General features: G+C 52.0%; 2 non-coding genes across 2 annotated transcripts; both read right to left on the minus strand.

The window, feature by feature from the left end:
- Positions 1 to 302: 302 nt before the first annotated feature.
- Positions 303 to 421, minus strand: LOC119348047. Its single transcript, XR_005168697.1, has one exon. It is a non-coding gene; the product is annotated as a 5S ribosomal RNA (ribosomal RNA).
- Positions 422 to 718: 297 nt separating this feature from the next.
- Positions 719 to 837, minus strand: LOC119348046. Its single transcript, XR_005168696.1, has one exon. It is a non-coding gene; the product is annotated as a 5S ribosomal RNA (ribosomal RNA).
- Positions 838 to 868: the final 31 nt, after the last annotated feature.

Raw genomic sequence — 868 nt, forward strand, 5'->3', positions numbered from 1 at the left:
CATCCGACATGTTACCCCGGTCTTCGTCCCTTATCCTTGCCCCTCCCAGATCCACTACAAAGACGATTGTACATTGCTTTGGCCGCTCCCTCTCAACTACGGAGACGAGTTTAACGCGGTTTCCACCCCTCCCTCTCAACCGCACCAGTGCACGCTTGCCGCGCCACAACGCCGACGCTGGACCCGTGAATCGTGAGCACCCAGCTATGACTTACCGCACTCGTGCAAAATAATAAAACACGATAAATATATTACTTACACGTGCGTTTTGTTTTGCAAGCGGCGCGAAAAAAATTAAAAAGGGAATGCAACACGAGGACTTCCCAGGAGGTCACCCATCCTAGTACTGCTCTCGCCCAAGCACGCTTAACTTCGGAGTTCTGATGGGATCCGGTGCTTTAGTGCTGGTATGATCGCATCCGACATGTTACCCCGGTCTTCCTCCCTTATCCTTGCCCCTCCCAGCTCCACTACAAAGACGATTGTATATTGCTTTGGCCGCTCCCTCTCAACTACGGAGACGAGTTTAACGCGGTTTCCATCCCTCCCTCTCAACCGCACCAGTGCACGCTTGCCGCGCCACAACGCCGACGCTGGACCCGTGAATCGTGAGCACCCAGCTATGACTTACCGCACTCGTGCAAAATAATAAAACACGGTAAATATATTACTTACACGTGCGTTTTGTTTTGCAAGCGGCGCGAAAAAAATTAAAAAGGGAATGCAACACGAGGACTTCCCAGGAGGTCACCCATCCTAGTACTACTCTCGCCCAAGCACGCTTAACTTCGGAGTTCTGATGGGATCCGGTGCTTTAGTGCTGGTATGATCGCATCCGACATGTTACCCCGGTCTTCGTCCCTTATCC

The sequence above is a fragment of the Triticum dicoccoides genome, unplaced genomic scaffold (genome assembly GCF_002162155.2).
Source record: "Triticum dicoccoides isolate Atlit2015 ecotype Zavitan unplaced genomic scaffold, WEW_v2.0 scaffold83148, whole genome shotgun sequence".
NCBI classification, from domain to species: Eukaryota; Viridiplantae; Streptophyta; class Magnoliopsida; order Poales; family Poaceae; genus Triticum; species Triticum dicoccoides.